At 41.8% G+C, this 17423-nt stretch overlaps 1 non-coding gene across 1 annotated transcript; it reads left to right on the top strand.

Annotated features, from left to right (window-relative positions):
* Window positions 1-17040: 17040 nt before the first annotated feature.
* Window positions 17041-17114, top strand: TRNAR-UCU. Its single transcript has one exon. It is a non-coding gene; the product is annotated as a tRNA-Arg (tRNA).
* The last annotated feature ends 309 nt before the right edge of the window (window positions 17115-17423 follow it).

Below are 17423 nucleotides of genomic sequence, written 5' to 3'. Positions count from 1 at the left end.
ATATAAAACTCAGAATTCATAAAAGAAAGGACTGGCAAATTTTCCTGCACGGTTTTGAAAACTGAAAAAAACCCTAAACACCACGGGCAAAATTAAAAAGTAAATTACAGACTGGGAAGATTTTACTTACAACATAACATTAAGTGTTAAAATTAGTAATAGGCAGAATATCTAGCTAAGAGATATAAAAAAGACACACAATCCAATAGATAATTAATTAAGCAAAGGACACAAGTAGGAATCATAAAAAAAATACAGTTTTCCAATAAACATGAGGAAATGATCAACTGCATTTGGATTTTGAGAACAAAAAATGAAGCAACAAAGGGACCCTATGTTCTTTTTTAAAAAAAAAGCAGCAACAGTTGTTAAAGTTAAAATGATAGATAATATTCAGTGTTGGCAAGTTTTGGGAAAATTGGCACCTTCATACCTTGTTAGTGAGAATGTAAATCAGCACAACATTTTTGGAGGCTAATTTGGCAAAATATATCAAAATTAAAAATGGAAATAGCAACGTTGCTGCTTCCAGAGCTCTGTGCTATTGATCTCCTCACACCTGAGTGCAGTGACTTATGGACAGGAATGTGTATCACATCCTTGTTTCCAGTAGTGAAAAATGGACAGCAACCTATATACTCATCCATAGTAGATTGGTTAAATAAATCAGGATATGTCCATACTGTGTAATAACGCATAACAGTTCAAAAGAATGAGGTAAATTTATGTGTACCAACATGGAAAGATACTCAAGATACACTGTTAAGTGTAAACAGTAAGTTAATAAAAAAACATGTACTATTATCACTTTTGTGTAAAATAGGAAAAAAAAAACCCTAAAGCAATATATGTGTATGTGTTTGTTACATTGTATGTGTGTTTAAATACGTGTTTAAGGAAATGAATAGCTATATACTGGCTATGTGACCTTGAGCAAGATAGTTAACTACTCAGTCATTTATTTTCCTTGAACAGAAAATAGAGATAATAGTAGTATATATTGTGTTGACATGAAGATTAAATAAATTAATATATTTTAAGTGCTTTGAATAGTGCCTAGCATATATGGCAAATCCTTATATTACTAAGATAGACTTTCAACTTGGAAAATCATTTTTCTGGAGTGAGATTTAAGGCATTGAGCATGGGGACTGTAATTGTTTATTACCCATTGCTCTTGAGTTACCCTACTCATTTTTGTTGTTAGGTGTCGTCAAGTCGTTTTCAACTCATAGCAACCCTTTGTACAACAGAAAGAAATACTGCTCCTCATCCTGTGCCATCCTCACAACTGTTGCTATGTTTGATCCTATTGTTGCAGCCACTGTGGTCAATCCATCTTGTTGAGGGTCTTCTTCTTTTTCATTGACTCTCTACTTTACCAAGCATGATATCCTTCTCCAGGAACTGGCACCTCCTGGCAACATGTCCAAAGTACTTGAGATGAAGTCTTACCATCCTCATTTCTAAGGAGCATTCTGGCTTCACTTCTTCAAAGACAGATTTGAAATACCCAAGGCATAGCTTCTAGAATCACAACAACATGCAAGGTAGCACAGTACAACAAACTGACAGACAAATGGTGATTCCTACTCATAGTGACCCTATAGGACAGAGTAGAACTTCCCCATAGGGCTTCCCAGGCTGTAATCTTTAGGAAGCTGACTGCCACATCTTTCTCCTGTGGAGCAGCTTGGTGTATTTGAACAGCTGCCCTTTAGGTTATTAGCCAAACACTTTAACAACTGTGCCACCAGGGCTTCTTTATCATTGCTTGTACTATATACTTATTTTTTTTTTTTTTAATTTTTAACTAGTGATCATGTGCTTATATGCTGAGCAATTGAACACAAACAAATTAATTCTAAAACCTTAGTTCAGGCAGAATAGTTAAAAGATGATTATAGAAATCCAGGAACACAGTAAAAAAGTCCTAGTGAGAGTAGTGGTATTGGAAACTGAAAGGATATTTGGTGTTGGTTATGGGAAGCAAGAGAAAGGGAGAAGGCAAGGATAGCTCCCAGTTTTGGATCTGAGTGACGTGGAAAATGCTGAGCCATTGGAAGAAATAGTGGAGTCAGTAGAAGTTTGTGTGTGTGTGTGTGTGTGTGAGAGAGAAAGATGTAGTGTTTTGAGATGTAGGAAGATTAATTTTGTCTAAAATATGGTGCATTAAAGCCAATGGGAACTCATCTAACAGAAAATATTCAGTACTGTAAACTATTTAAGGAGATCTGGTGGTGTGGTGGGTAAGGCATTTGGCTGCTAACCAGAAGTTTGGTGGTTCAAACCATCACCTGCTCTGCAGGAAGAAGGTGAGGCAATCTATTTCCATAAAGATTTACAGCCTTGGCAACCTGTTGAAGTTTGCTATGAGTCAGAACCAACTCTATGGCAATGGGTTTGGTAAACTATTTGGCTACAAGGGTCCCTGGGGGCCACAAACTGCACTCAACTACTAGCTTAAAGATTGATGGTTTATACCCACCCAATGGCACTGTGGAAAAAAGGCCTGGCAGTTTTCTTCCATAGAAATTATAGCTATGAAAACCCTACAAAACAGTTCTATTCTGTAACACACGAGGTTGTCATGAGTTGAACTGACTGCAGTGAGTTTAGTTTTTCTTGGTTTGGATCTAAAAATTTTGGAGAAAGTTGACTGTTCTACTACTTGGAGGTAGAACAGCAGAAAGTGCCTAAAGTTCTCAGATCTCATTTAAAGAGTTCTCATCTAATATTTCCATTCTAAACATAAAGGATTGTGGTATTATAGAAGTAGATCTGAGCTAGAAGGAGGAAAGAGACTTAACCTAAGTTATTTTATTTGTTTATTCATTCATTCTTCTCCAGTACACATATACTGAGCAGCTACCATGCACTAGGTGCTGCTCAGAATGTCAAGGAGAGAAAGAATCCAAGTTGCTTGCCGTCTGGTAGGAGACAAGACATGCACGTAATTGATTGCAGTACAGTGCACTCAGTGCTCCAATAGCCATATGCACAGGGTGCAGTAATGGTGCAAAGATGGGTGTGATCCAATCTGTTGAGGTTGTGGTGGATGTCAGGAAAGATATTACAGAAAAGGAGGTGATTGAGCTGAATCTTCAAGAAGGAGGAGCAAGCAGATGTGAGGGTGGGGAGAAGAGAAGGGCATTCCAGAAAGAGGAAACATCAAATGCCAAGTAATGTCAGTATGGAACAGAAGTGTTTTTTTTTTTTTTTTTTCTCCCCTTTTTCTTTTTAATTTCCAAGGAACTGTGAGTACTTTGGCATTATAGAACATATGATGGGGAAAAGGGGGGTAATAATAACTGAAGTTGAAAAAACAGATGGACACCAGATCATAGATGGCTGTTAGAATCTTCTACAGGCAGTGGAGGAACAGAGGGGTTTTGCCCTCAAGGAAAATCACAACCCCTCTATGTTTCTTCCCAGAGAAGAAACTCAAAGCCAAGCCCAAAGCCATCTGGGACCTGATCCCTGTCCATCTTTTCAACCTGTGGCAGGTGGGTGGGAAGTGTTCAAGGTGAATTACAGGAAGATATGTGGCAGATCACTAAACTATTCCTGGTTAAAGAGGATGAACTCTCTGAAGTAAGGGAGAAGCAATAGAAATGGAGAGTGAGAGAGAGACCTAGTAAGGAGCTCTGGTGATGTAGTACCTAAGGCATTTGACTGCTAACCAGAAGGTTGATGGTTCAAACCCTTCAGCTGTCCCCTGGAAGGAAGATGGGATGATCTATTTCCATAAAGACTTACCTCCTCAGAAACCCAATGGGAGTCACTATGAGTCAGAACCAACTTGATGGCAGTGATTTTTTTGTTTTTTTTTCCTTTTGGCAGAGTTAGAGAGGAGCCTTGGTGGCATAGTGGTTCAAACCCACCAGCCACTCCACAGGAAAAAAAAATGTGGCATCTGCTTCTGTAAAGATTACAGCCTTGGAAACCCTATGAGATAGTTCTACTCTATTCTATAGGGTCACTGTGAGTTGAAATTGACTCGATGGCAGTGAACTTTATTTTAAAAAGGTAGGATAGATAGAACGTAATTAGCTGATTAAATTGGAAAGATAAGGGTAAGAGGAGGAATCTTAGCAGATTTCCAGGTTTCTGGCTTAAATAACTGGGTGACCAATTTTGCCTTTGCAATACTGCTTTTTTTTATGAAATCGATCTTCTCCTCTCACTTCACTGATATTGGGAACCATCTCTACTGTTGTGGCTCAGATCTCCATGATAACTTATTTTGATCACCTGGCCTCATTGAAATTATCCACCACACAGTAACCAGGGGAGCCCTGGTAGCATAGTGCCTAAGGCATTTGACTGCTAACAGAAGGCTGGAGGTTCAAACCTACCAGCCACTCCTCGGAAGAAAGATTGGGCAATCTACTTCCATAGGGATACTGCCTCGGAAACCCAAGGGAGGAGTGGCTATGTGTTGGATCCAACTCGATGGCAGTGAGTTTTTTTTTTTTTTTTTTGTTCAGTAACCATAGTAATCTACCTAAAATGCAAATCAAATCATGTACGCACGCACGCACTGCCATGCAGTGGGATCCAACTCATAGCGACCCTCCTTGGGTTTCCGAGGCGGTATCACTACAGAAGTAGATTGCCCAACCTTCCTTCTAAGGAGTGGCTGGTGGGTTTGAACTACCAGCCTTCTGGTTAGCAGTCAGATGCCTTAGGCACTAGGCCACCAGAGCACAGTACTTCCTTACTGAGAACCTTTCACTGATTCCACATCTCCAGCAGGATTAAAACCTAAGTCCTGTCTCATGATCTACAAGAATCTCTATGAACTGATCTTTCCAGTGACCTACTTTGTCATTTTCTGACTAAAACTTTGAACGTCAGCATCACCTCATTCATGTAGTTTCTTGCACAGACATGACAGTTTTTGGTTTTGTCTTTGCTCCTGGGGTCCTCTCTTCTGAGAGTGTTTTGTTTTTTCCCCATCAGTTTTCCTAACACACACACACACACACACACACACTCCCCACCCTAACCTCATCTTTCCCTCTGGTTAACAGCTATTCTTTCTTTAAACTTCAGCTGAGATCTATAGCTCCAGAAACTTCCTTAGCCTCCCCAGACAGGGTTAGTTTGCCCATTTTCTTTGCTGTTATAGCATGCTGGACATATCTGTACATTTGGGCAATTTTGTTACCTGATTCTGTTTATTTTTTGTTTCTGGCTGTGACTTTATTGAGGATAGTATCTTCATTATTTTTATATCTCCAATGCCTGGCACATTGTTTGATTTATGGTAAGTGTTCACAGATAAGTGGATAAATAAGTAAATAGATAAGTGGATGGTGCTATGATTAATTAAACTGTTGTTGTCATATGCCATCGAGTCAGACCTGACTCACAGCGACCCCTCCTTGGGTTTCTGAGGTGGTATCGCTACGGAAGTAGATTGCCCAAGCTTCCTTCCAAGGAGTGGCTGGTGGGTTTGAACCTCCAGCCTTCTGGGTAGCAGTCAAGTGCCTTAGCCATTATGCTACCAGATCCCCTGATTAATTAAATTAGTGATGTAAAAAGAGCAGAAGGCTTATGAGGAAGTTCAGATTTGTATATTTTGAAGTGGAGGTATTTATGAGTTAGGTACCAAACATCCAAACTCACTGCCATAGAGTTGATTCCAACTCAGCAACATGCATTGGGTTTCCAAGTAGACTGCCTCATCTTTCTTCTACAGAGTGGCTGGTGGGTTTCAACCACGGACCTTTTGTTTAGCCGCAAAATGCCTTAAACACTAACTGCCAGTACTCCTTTGAGTCATATAGCAATGGTAATCTAAAGGCAGCTGAATATATAGATCTGGATTTCAGGTCAGATGTTTGATTATAAGATACGAATATGGGAGTTTTCACCTGATAGTTGGTTGTAGGTGCCATATGAGATTATCTTGGGAGAAAATATGAGAGGAGAGCCAAAGCATACTTTAGGGCAGAAAAAATGAATATTTTATCATGATGCTGAGCACACTCATCTGCACATGCATGTGTAACTGAAACAAAAACTTTATGAAATGATAACAGATATTATTAGAAAGTGATGCCCTATGGTAGTTTTTTGGGAGGTCTGGTAGTGTAGTGCTGAAAGCACTTGACTGCTAACCAGAAGGCTGGTAGTTCAAACCTACCAGCCACTCCTTGGAAGGAAGCTTGGGCAATCTACTTCCGTAGTGATACCGCCTCAGAAACCCAAGGAGGGGTCACTATGAGTCGGGGCTGACTCGATGGCATATAACAACAATAACATAGTAGGTTTTTTTTAAAAAATATTCTATTCTATTCTATTTATTTTCTCTTCTATTTAATAAAACCAAAATGTTGCTAACATTCAGTTTGTAGTCCGATAAACACCGCTCTTGGAACACTGCTACTTAAGAAGCAGAAGAAAGAGAAGGGGCCAGTGAAGAAGACTGGAGAGGAGGATGCAAGAAACAGGAAGAGAAAAAGAAGAGTAGCCCATGTCATCAGAGCCAAAGGAGGGGACATTTTCAAGAACAAAGGTATGGCCAGCAGCGTGAAATGCTGTAGAAAGGTGAAGAGGAACTATTGAGTTTGAGTAATATGAAGCCATTAGTGACTTCAGCAAGAACATTTTAGCAGAAGCTACTTTGCAGTCAATTGAGGAATGGGTGGGGCGTAAGGGAAAGAGACTGAGAGCATAAGCTGTTCTTTGTAAAAATAGAAACCATGCCAGGTACTAGTCTAGCAAAGATTTTCCATCCTTTATCTCATAATGACCTCACAAAGTGGGTATTATTACTGGTGTGCTTTTTTCTATAAAATGAGTAATCTGAGTCTCAAAGAAGTTCATTTAAGTGCTCTTAGGTGCCCATCATCACACAGTGAGTGACAGACATGAGATTCAAACCTGGTCATCTTGACTTTCAAGTCTATAGTTTTCCAATTAGACCATAATGGTTACTCCTTTTGTCTTTTTCTTTTTTCGTAATACTGGATAAGCAATTTGATTTTTATGGGCCTGAATTTACTAATCTATGTAATTACATATGTAAAGGGCTGGCAAAAATTATAGACTACAGAAATATAGAAAACGAAAAAGCAAACATTCACCCACTTAGCAATATCAATTTAACTTTCAAATTAGTTTTATTTTAATTTATAAATATAATAAATGCACGTGGTAAAAATTCAACTGATGCCTAATGTTAAAGTCTTCCTTGCGCATTGTACTCTTTCAAGATCTATCTATATGGGATCAAATTAACAGTTCAAAAGATTAGATAGGAAACTTAAGGGCAGTGAGTTTATGTTAATTGGGGAGGAACAAGTCAGAAAAGGAGGGTGACTGTTCTGGTTCCCTAGCGCCGCTCTGACAACAATACACCACAAATGGGATGGCCTTAACAAACAGGAGTTTATTCTTACAATTTGGAGGCTTTAGGTCCAAGTTCAAAGTACCAGGCTCTAGGGACTGGGTGAAAGCCCCTCAACCTTGGGGCCCAGCTCTGCCTCCTGCTCCTGGCCCACTGGAGCTAGAGGCATTTCTTCACATAGACAGCTGCTGGCTGCTGAGGCTGAGAGGACAAGTAAAAAGGCACAGTCCCGATGTTACCAAACCACATGGCAGGCCATTGACTTAAATCCATTGTAAGTCGCAAGGTTGGCAGAGCATGGCAGGCTGCTGAACAACGACATGGCTACATGCAGGGTCCAAGTGTGTCATAGACTAGAGATCATTCTCAAAGCTTTTCCTTATATACAGAAAGCAGACCACATCCCAAAGGCAGCTACTCAGCTGCTCCCAGTAGATTCCACCATGGAGTTGATTATCAGTCTCATCATGGGGAATACTACATTCAGCTGCCCAGCCACTCAACCAGACCTAGCTAAGTTGACATACAAACATAACCACCACAGTGAGAATGGTTGTGCAACTCGAAGAATGTAATCCATGTCACTGAATTGTACATGGAGAAACTGTTGAATTGTGTTTGTTCTGCCGTATATATTCTCAATAATAACAACAAAACAAAGAAAAAAATCAGACTAAAATATTTTAAAGGTTTTTTTCTCTTTTGTGTGTTCTGTGATTCCAGGAAGGGGTTATTTGATTTTTTTTTTTCCTTGTTTATCAGTTAAGACAAAATATTACTCTCCCTCCTTTTCCCCATCCTTACACTCTTTGAGTAGAGACTATATGAGGGACTCAAGAGTGATTAAGTGACATTATAATGGAGTAGGGAGTCCCTGGGTGGTGCTAATGGTTAACGTGCTTGGCTGCTCACTAAAAGTTGGTGGTTCGAGTCCACCCCGAGGTACCTTGGAGGAAAGACCTGGCTATCTACTTCTGGAAAATCAGCCATTGAAAACCCTGTGGGGCACAGCTCTACTCTGACGCACACAGGTTTCCATGAGTTGGAACTGACTCAATACCAACTTAGTTTTATTTATTTTTGTCATAGTGGTACAAAGGACGCTCTGGTGGTGTAGTGCGTAAGGTATTTGACTGCTAACCAGAAGGCTGGTTAAACCCACCAGCCACTCCTCGGAAGGAAGACTGGGCAACCTACTTCCATACACCTAGCACCTTGGAAACCCAAGGAGGGTTCGCTATGAGGCAGAACTGACTTGATGGCAGTGAGGTTTTTTGTTTTTTTTTTCCCCGCATAGTGGTATAAAAGGAACACTGAATCAGGACTCAGGAAACCTGGAATTGAGTGCGGCTCTGTGAATGGCTGAGTGATCTTGAGCGTCTTCCTTATTTATTTGGACATCAGTTTCCTATGTTTTAACTTAAGATAACTGGGAGGAAAATGAGCCAGTGAAGTAGAGATCATAGAGAGCTCATTTACACAAGCTGTTCTTCCTGTCTTCTAAGCACCAGAGTCTTTTTAAACCCACAGTTTTCTCAGGACCACATGACCCTCCTATCCCATCCCATCCTTGCTGCACCACTCTATGATTGCAAAAGCAGAGAAGAGACTTAGGGGGTAAGGTCTCGGAATCTGGGACAGACCGTAAGGGAAGCAGTAGTGCTGCCAATGGGTACCTTCTATTGAGGAGGCCCGTCTATAGATGGTAGAAGTCAGAACACTGCTCCAGAGACTCATCCCAGCCTCACCACTTATAAGCTGATTGGCGATGGGAAAGCTACTTAATTGCTTTGATCAAGGTTTGCCTTTTGTAGAAGGGGAATGATGATAACCATTCCCATAATGTAGGAAAGTTCTAATGATAAAGTGAGAAAAAGAATTCAAAATCATTTCATCATCATTATTACAACTGCTAATACCTTTCCTTAGAAAGGTAGATTGGTACAACATGCAAGAACCTTGGAAATTCAGCTGAAAGAAGGAGAAATTGAGCTTGGAGGTGATTAACTGCTTTCCTCTTGACCCTGTCTACAGTGTGGGGCTGAAAGCTCTTTAGGGACAGGCTTTAGAAGGGCAATTCCTATAGGCAAAGAGGGACTGTTGGGTAAGGATAAACTGGTATAGGCCTTGTTAGGGTATGGCAGAGAGAAAGTGGACAGGTTTAGTCTCTGGATATTGCAACTTTCATGGCCATACTTTTTGTAAAATTAAATCAGTGCATTACAAAGATGGGTAACTTTTTCTCTCTCCCATTGTGGAGACTGCTTTACCATGATCACTGCAAAACTCATATTAGGTTGAATGTAGAGTGGGGCTGAGATTGGTGAAAGACAAAGCCCAGTTTACTCATAATATTAGGCCAAATCAGTGAGTCCCTTGAACTATGACCACAGAATCTTTGACTCTTTGAGGATCCATCTTCTAATTCTTTGGCCTCTAGCCTAGAGAATCTAGCCCTTTAAGGACTAGGGGGCCCAGAGTAACAATGAAGATTAAGGTGCCTGGTTGCCAGCCCATCTCCATGGTAACTCAATGCCCTGGGGATTACTGGGGCCCTATTTGAGCTTCCCATTTTCATAGCCAGTGGTTCAGAGATCCAAGCAAAGAAGTAAAAGAGACACAGGTGTTTTGTAAAGCCAGGAAGAGCCCAGGATGTCAGGAGGTGAACATGGGAAAGAAGTAATGGATCAGTAAGTTATTCTGGACCACCCTCAGGAATCTGACATGTTAATTAACAGTGAGTGGAAGGAGATTCAGAAGAATAGGTTCTATAGGCTGAAGAGTTAAGGAAGAGAGGAAATCAAGACTAAAAGGATGAGGAGGTGAGTAAACAAGTCTGGAGAATAAAATCTGGAGAAAGGAAGAACAGGCCTGGGTAAAAACTGAGAATACCTCAGACTCTGGGACCAAGTGACAGAGGATAATGATTGAGGGGGCTGGCAGAGGAGCTTGGAGGCATGTGAAGTTCATATTTAAGGATGGTGGTTAAGGAGGACAAAGGGAGAGAAGAGCAGTGGGGTAACTCCAGAGAGACCAGGGATAGTGACTTTGGGCAATGGTGTTTGGAATAGATGGATTGTAGGGCAGATTATGGAGTGCCTGGGTGATACTGAAAGATAAACAGTTTGAATCCATCCAGAGGTGCCTCAGAAGAAAGACCTGGTGATCTGTTTCTGAAAAATTAGCCATTGAAGGCCCTATGGGGCACAGCTCTACTCTGACACACATGGGGTCACCATAAATTGGAGTTGACTTGACAACAACTGATTAGAGCAGATTATGGGGGAAAGAAACAGGCTGAGAAAAGGATTAGGGGATGCAAACTTCAGAATATGAGAAGAGGTGAAACAGACATGAATGAAGAGATGTGTGGGCAAAGAGAAAAGGGAACTTTCTAAAGTAAACAATAACAAAGTGTGATGGGCAATGAGGAGGAATGAAAAAGTGACGGGGATAGCAAAGAGAAAAGGAAAGAAGACAGGACAGAGGAGTCCGGTCTGAATATACAAGAAGGTTGTGACTTGGGTTGGAAACTGAGGCAATGCCAACCACATTCTAAAGAGGAAAAAGGTGTTGAACCACAGAGCTAGCACCAAGAACTAACTTATTTGGAGGGATATTCAATAAAGCACAGAGAAAGTCTTCCCCCAAATACCCAAAGAGATCTGGAGGAACATGGTGACCACTTCACCTTCTTTCATTAAACACTGCTGGCTTACCCATGCTTCTTAACAAAAGAGAGATTTTGTATCCTTAGAGACATATTTTCTAGAATTCTCTTGCCACTTTCCTGGAGAGGGCTGTAAGAAGTGTCAACTAGAAGCAATCAGGAAAGGGGTTTTTATCTCCGGATTCTTCTCCATTCCTAAGGCTCCCTTAGGGGATTGACTTCTCTGTGGACTCCACTGTGACTTGACTAGCTCCTGAAGTCCCAGTTCTTTGTCTAGATGGATTAACCCTAGGTATCTTTAGGGGCAAGCTTGAGAGGCCTAGCTAACCCCATCAGACTGGACTAAACCTGGTATGGCTTCTGAAAGTTGGATGGGGTGTTTAAAGCAAGATTTGTTCTATATTTGCCCTCCTTTGCCTTGATTCTAAGTTTGAATTATTCACCTAAATTATATCACTTTTTCCTTCTTAGAGGATAGGAGAGAGGATAGGGAGGGATGAGCAATCTGCCATCAGGTCCAGGTGCTAGACCCACTCTGCAGAACGAAGAATTAATAATAACTGTCTACCCTGTATGGAACGGAAGGGCCCTTGCTTTGTGTTGCTGTTAGGTGCCTTCAAGTTGCCTCTGACTCAAAGCAACCCTGTGCACAATGGAACTGCCTGGTCTTGCACCATCCTCATAATCCTTCTTATGCTTGAGCTCATCGTTGCAGCCACTATGTCAATCAATCTCATTGAAAGTCTTCCCCTTTTTTGCTGACCCCCTACTTTACCAAGCATGATTTTCTTCTCTACGGACCAATCCCTTCTGACAACATGACCAAAATAGTGAGACAAAGTCTAGACATTCTCGCTTCCAAGGAGTGTCCCGGCTGCACTTTGTGCAGAACAGATTTGTTTGTTCTTCTGGTAGTCAATGGTATTTTCAGTATTCTTTGCCAACGCCACAATTCAAAGGCATCGATTCCTCTTCAGTCTTCCTTATTCATTATCCAGTTTTCACACACATATGAGATGACTGAAAATACCATGACTTTGTTAGGTGCACCTTAGTCTTCACAGTGACATCTTTGCTTCTTGACACTTTGTTGTTTGTTTGTTGTTATGTGCCGTCGAGTTGGACCTGACTCATGGCGACCCCTCCTTGGGTTTCTGAGGCAGTATCACTATGGAAGCAGATTGCCCCATCTTCCTTCCGAGGAGTGGCTGGTGGGTTTGAACTGCCAGCCTTCTGGTTAGCAGTCAAGTGCCTAGGCACTACACTACCAGAGCTCCAGCAGATTTGCCCAGTGCAATACAACCTCTGATTTTTTGACTGCTGCTTCCATGGATGTTGATTGCGGTTCCAAGTAAAATTAAACCCCTGACAACATCAGTCTTTCCTCCATTTATCACAATGTTGCTTATTGGTCCAGTTGTGAGGATTTTAATTTTCTTTATGTTGAGGTATAATCCATACTGCAGGTTGTAGTCTTTGATCTTCATGAGTAAGTGCTTCCAGTCATCTTCACTTTCAGCAAGTAAGGTTGTGTCATCTGCATATGTTATTGTTGTTGTTGTTATGTGCCATTGAGTTGGACCCGACTCATAGCGACCCCTCCTTGGGTTTCCAAGGCAGTATCACTACAGGAGTAGATTGCCCCATCTTCCTTCCGAGGAGTGGCTGGTGGGTTTGAACTGCCAGCCTTCTGGTTAGCAGTCAAGTGCCTTAGGCACTGTGCTACCAGAGCTCATCTGCAAATAGCAGTTTGTTAATGAATCTTCCTCTAATCCTGATGCCATATTCGTCTTCATATAGTCCAGTTTCATATTTCTTACTTTGTAAGAATGTCCATTTTACTCTTGCATAAGGGGTAGAGAGTTATGAATTGTTAGTTCTGCTGAGTGTGGGTCTAGTATGACAGACCTGACATTGCAAAGCAACTTATTCAGCTCTCCTGGGAGATGGTGATTGGAGGTTCTCAGGTGGGCTGAGTCCTAGAGTGTGGGGTACTAAGAGGGAGCTGACAGTAGGTAGAGACAGGAGAAGATGGTATTTGGAAACCACTTCAAGAGAATGTGCTCATAATAGATGAGAATTAAGGTTTGGAATTCCCTGGGTGGTACTAACGGCTAACAGGCTTGGCTGCTAATCAGAAGGTTGGAGGCTCTAGTCCACCCAGAGCCATCTTGGAAAAAAAGGTCTGGTGATCTACTTCCAAAATATAGACATTGAAAGCACAGTTCTAAGCTGACACGCATGGGGGTGCCGTAAGTCAGAACTGAATCAAGAGCAACTTTGAATATAATTGGAGCATTGTAGGGATTGAGAGATGAAGGTATGGAGTGTAAGGGCTGTGTTAGCCATGTGACCATGTCACTGTCCTACCCTATCTAACATCCCTTACCACTTAAAACATGAACTATTTGGTATTAGCACTTTTAGGGAAGCTGTGACTAGGACCAGGAATGTATGTGGGATTTAAGTGTATTTGTTTCTGGTCCAAAGGGAGACATTTTTGGCATTCATCATATGTATCCCAGCAACACTTCATGAATGAAATAATGTATGAGCATCACCAGTTTGTCTGTAGGGTCAAAGAGAGGTATTCAATTAGCAGAGTGAGTAATGTTTGAGTCACAGATTTTTGGAGAGTTAAATCAGTACAGCGTTTTTGGAAGAGAAATGTACTTATCCTCTAAGGAGTTTACATGAACAGGAATGACATATACCTTGTTGAAAAGAAGAAAAAAAAATGCACTATCTTCAATCATTTTGAGTGGCTTAACCTTACCTCTCTTATCCCTTTAAAAATACCACTGTCTTTAAATGTTTTCCTCTTTTTTTTTTTTTCATTACAAACCTATTTTAGACACATTATTCACACTTGCTTATCAAAAACACCAGTCACTGGAAATCCTATGAAGCATAGTTCTACTGTGACACACATACAGTCACCATGAGTATGAATGAATTCTGATGGCAACTGGTGGTGAATAAAGTTTGGGGCATTGTAGGGACTGGGAATTAAAAGTATAAAGGCTGGGTCAGACACATGACTATTTCACTGTCCATCTAATAATTTTATTTATGGATGATAAAGCAAACCAAGATGTCAGAAAGATATCTCTTATTTGAAAATAAGCCCCTGTACTAGTCCAGAGTATTTTTGCTGATACAGATAATAAGTATAAGGGATCCTGGGAAGACACTTGAGGTGGGGTTGTTAGAATGGAAGGATTTCTGTGGTTGGTGGGGGGAAGATGAGGAAAGGATATTAAAAAGGAAGAAAGCAGCCCAGGTAATGGAGTCCCAGATCATTGCTCAGAGGAAGGAAGGGAACAGGCACTTTGCCCCTTGAAATCTCTGTTAATCTTTATCAACAGCATTACTGTATATTAGGAGCTCTGGTAGCGTAGTGCCTAAGGCACTTGACTGGTAACCAGAAGGCTGGTAGTGCAAACCCACCAGTCACACCTTGGACGGAAGGTTGGGCAATCTACTTCTGTAGTGATACTGCCTCAGAAACCCAAGGTGGGGTCGTTATGAGTTGGGTCTGACTTGATGGCACATAGCAATAAAAACAACATACTGTATATTATTTTCCTGGTTCACAAATGAGGAATGTAAGAGAAGTTAGATAATTTTCTCAAGGTCTCACAGCAAGTAAATTATATAGTTTGCAATTGAAGCTAGGACTTTCTGCTTCCAGAGACATAGCCTTTATATGACATGGGAAAATTACCACCTCATTTGGTAGGCAATAAGATTGATTTCTCCTTGTCTTCCATAGTATTTCCTACACTGGAATTGGCCTATGTGACCCTTGTTGTTGTTGTTGTGTTGTTATGTGCCCTCGAGTAGGACCCGACTCATAGAGACCCTCCTTGGGTTTCCGAGTGTGATACTTGAGAATGGGGCTATGTCATTATTTATCTTGCATCTGTGTCTCCCTTGCACCAAATGAGAACATTGCAAAACATAAATGAAACTCCTGGAGGGAGCTGGAATGCTGAGAGTCCTCATACAGGTTGTGAAGAATACATAATGTGCTAAGAGGTAGTGATGTTTGGGACGTAATTCAAGGAACTGATAGATCTCTTGAGTATCTTTATGATGAAAAGAAGATGTGAGTGTGTGTGAGAGAGAGAGAACATTAATAAACCTTGGGAATGTTCTAAGAGCCTTTCCTTTCCCTCGTGTTAGTGTATTTTACTGCTGGCCTATGGGGTTGTCCTCTCCTTTAGGAGCCATGTTAACTCTTTGACTGATTTCTTGACCATCACTTTGTTACTAGCCATTCAAAGTAATACAACCTCTGGATCAACATTCAGTTCTGTGGTTGGGTGTTTGGAGTCCTCTAGGGTAAATGTGTTAAGAAGTAGCCATTCTGTGCCTCCTTGTTTTAGATTTATAATTTACATGATAAGTTCTACTTTTTGGAGTTTCTATCTATCTATAGGTCTTAGATGGAAGGCAAGTTTGATGGTGTCTTTGCATCATAACTCTACTTCACTGATATCACCTTGGTTTAATTCTCAACCAAGTCTCACACTCAGGGCCAAGTAAATGGTTTAGAAAGTGTGCAGTTGCAATTGCAATTTTAGTCTTAGAATGAGAGCAGCTTGTGAGTTCTCCTAATCTGAGCACTTCCTTTTGTCATATTATCTCTTCACATGGCCATCACCATGTCACATGTTAGAAAGAACTATCTTGAGTTCTGAATGGAGTCTGTTGGTAGTGTCCAGAGCTGTGGGCTGTTCAAGCATGCATCGTGAGAGAGGAGTAGGCAAGTCTCAGTCTGCCCTTTGCTTTTATTATAACCGTTTGAGAGGGCGTAGGGTGGTGGACACTGAATCAGAGCCTTTAAATCAATGCCAATTATCTCCTGATGGCTCTGGGAAAATGAGCTGAAGGTAAAGATGGATTTTTAGACATTCAACAGAACTGGCACAGTGGCAATTATAACTAGCAGTGATTATGGAATTGGATTTTCTAGGAGACTTTAAAAGTTAAGAACCATTTCCTTTGCTGTGGGCTGGGTATGGAGACCTTTATATATAGCTATAGAGCGAGGGTCAATTTGATTGTCCTAGGATGCCCCTCTAGCAAGCCCAGGCAGCTGAGAAATCCTCATTCTTTGCATTAGGCAGCCCTGCAAGGAAGAATGACAAGGACTTGGGGTTGGAGAATGTGGGAGGAGGGGAAGCAGGTATTGGTGGAGAGTTTGTGTGAGGACCATCTGTATGTCATCAGTGAACTGCCACCCTCACCCTGTCTCCCTATGTGTGGGTGCGCACACACACATTCATTCACACTCAAACACACACACACATATACATACACACATTGAACACTATTCTGTCTCCACTCCCATTCTTAATGGGGGTGCTGAAGGAACATCAGATCAGACTCACGGTACCTCTCCCTGGCTCCACAAACCCAGCTCTAAAAGCAGAGAACTGGAGCAGCCTCCTGGAGCCCAGCTTCCCTGACTTTCTCTGCTGCCCTTCACATTTGCACAGTTTCTTTACGGAAGCAGTTCCTTTGTCTCTGGGATGGAGGGTGTTCCTAAATCCCTCAGCTTTGCCCAGCCCCTGTCTGAGAATAGCTGGACCAGGATGAAACCAAACTGAGGGGATAGGGGTGGAGGTAGAGATGGCTTCAGCTTTCTCAGCTGGGCTGGGTATGCACTACTTAATTAACATGAGAATGGACAAGCTTTTTCCATATCCTCCCTCAGGGATGGAGAGGCAAGGAAAGCAAAGCCTCTAGTTCTGTCTTTCTCCATTAAGAATTCTGGGGTTGGGAAAATGATCACCGTCACTTTCCTCCAATCCTCTGAGGACCTGAGGATCCAGGATGTAGAGAAAAGCTTTGATGGAGCCGGCTGGTGGATCTCCACTCCGGATTTTCCAGCTGTCCCTGTCCCCCCACCGCTCAGAGAGAGCAGGATGCTGAGATGGCTCGGTGATGCAGAAGGTATGTGCTTTTTCAGTTCTGGTGCTGATGCTGTGTGTGTGGTGAGGTCTCTGTGGCGCAATGGACGAGCGCGCTGGACTTCTAATCCAGAGGTTCCGGGTTCGAGTCCCGGCAGAGATGGTCACCTGGCAGGTGCCTCTTTTATTTTATCTGCTGTCATGTGAGGTTGATAATTGTATTTATTCCTCCCCGGAGGCTTTGGGGAAGAGAAAGGAAACCCCTTTCCCTGGGAATGCTGAGCTTCCTCTCCTTTTCTCTCCCCTCCCTCTTCATTCTCTCTCTGCTCCTCCCCTTACTGACTTTCATTGTCTAGTGGAGGCTCTGATGTCCGCTGCATCTCTCTGCTCAGCTCAACGGACTCAGCCTTTGCATCTTGTGCTTCCTATGGGATGACTGTCACCAGACCGACATGCCAGGTCACAGGTGCTG

Source organism: Orycteropus afer, unplaced genomic scaffold (genome assembly GCF_000298275.1).
Source record: "Orycteropus afer afer isolate SDZICR_OR568_19922 unplaced genomic scaffold, OryAfe1.0 scaffold00193, whole genome shotgun sequence".
NCBI lineage: Eukaryota > Metazoa > Chordata > Mammalia > Tubulidentata > Orycteropodidae > Orycteropus > Orycteropus afer.
Note: the sequence above shows the minus strand (reverse complement) of the source record. Positions and strands in the feature narration are given on the sequence as shown.